This window comes from Alligator mississippiensis, chromosome 10 (assembly GCF_030867095.1).
Source record: "Alligator mississippiensis isolate rAllMis1 chromosome 10, rAllMis1, whole genome shotgun sequence".
Lineage (NCBI taxonomy): Eukaryota > Metazoa > Chordata > Crocodylia > Alligatoridae > Alligator > Alligator mississippiensis.
This window is the reverse complement of record NC_081833.1, coordinates 55,980,135-55,981,073: the sequence shown is the minus strand read 5'-3', so window position 1 is coordinate 55,981,073 and position 939 is coordinate 55,980,135. Positions and strand designations below refer to the sequence as shown.

At 45.2% G+C, this 939-nt stretch overlaps 1 pseudogene; it reads right to left on the bottom strand.

Moving 5' to 3' along the window:
* Window positions 1-230: 230 nt before the first annotated feature.
* LOC132243637 (U4 spliceosomal RNA) lies at window positions 231-394 on the bottom strand (annotated as a pseudogene).
* Window positions 395-939: the final 545 nt, after the last annotated feature.

Here is a 939-nt window from a genome sequence, read left to right as displayed (position 1 = left end):
GGACACAAAGATTGTACTGTTTGATTATTACACTACAGATCAAATGAAAAATCTCCCAAATTTACACTGGTATAAAGATTTGTAAACTGATATAGGTTACCCAGGAAGGAGAATAAATGACACTGGCAGAGGGCATATTTCTATTAGAAACATTGTTTTTGTATATGGGGGTGGAGTATACTGCTTTAACTATACCAATCTTTTGGTAAAGATTATCATATCCCAGCCAGCTTTAATTATATGGGTAGAGCAGGCGAAAAGCTCTGAATGTTTGGATATGATTAGTGCTTTATTTTAAGCTAACCATAGCAACATCTGATTCATTGTTTTCAATTAGCAATAATCGAGCCTCGGATTAACCTCATTGGCTACGATACTGCCACTGCGCAAAGCAGTGATACATTGTTATTTTCTAAAAATTAAAGGGTGTGGATATGGGCATTAGGGAAACAGTTTATACCAGGGGTGTCCAACCTTTTTGAATGTGGGGACAGATCATGAACTTTTATCACCCAGTGGACTGGCGAGCCATATTCATATTTTATCACCCCGTGGGCCATATGTTGGACAAGCCTGAAATAAGGCAAAGCTGGCATAAACCCCGACCTGTGCTCAGCTAGTGACAAACTACAGCAAATGATGTCCTGGACCAGCCATCCCAACAGCTGGGGCCCCACTTCTGCCTACTACAACCACCATTTGAAGGCAGCCCCAGAAGATATTTGACAGCCGTGTCAAAATATGTGACCAAACCAATGTAACTGGTGCTGTCACGCAGGCCAAGGGGCCACCTATGCCACTGCTTCCCCAGGCCTTGCCCACACCAGCAACACCACTGCCCGAAGTCTCGGCAGTGCTTGGGCAGACGCAGCAGGGGCTCAGCCAATGCATGAGACGGAGGATGGGGGAACTGCGGGAGCAAAGCCAGTTCCCAGCCTG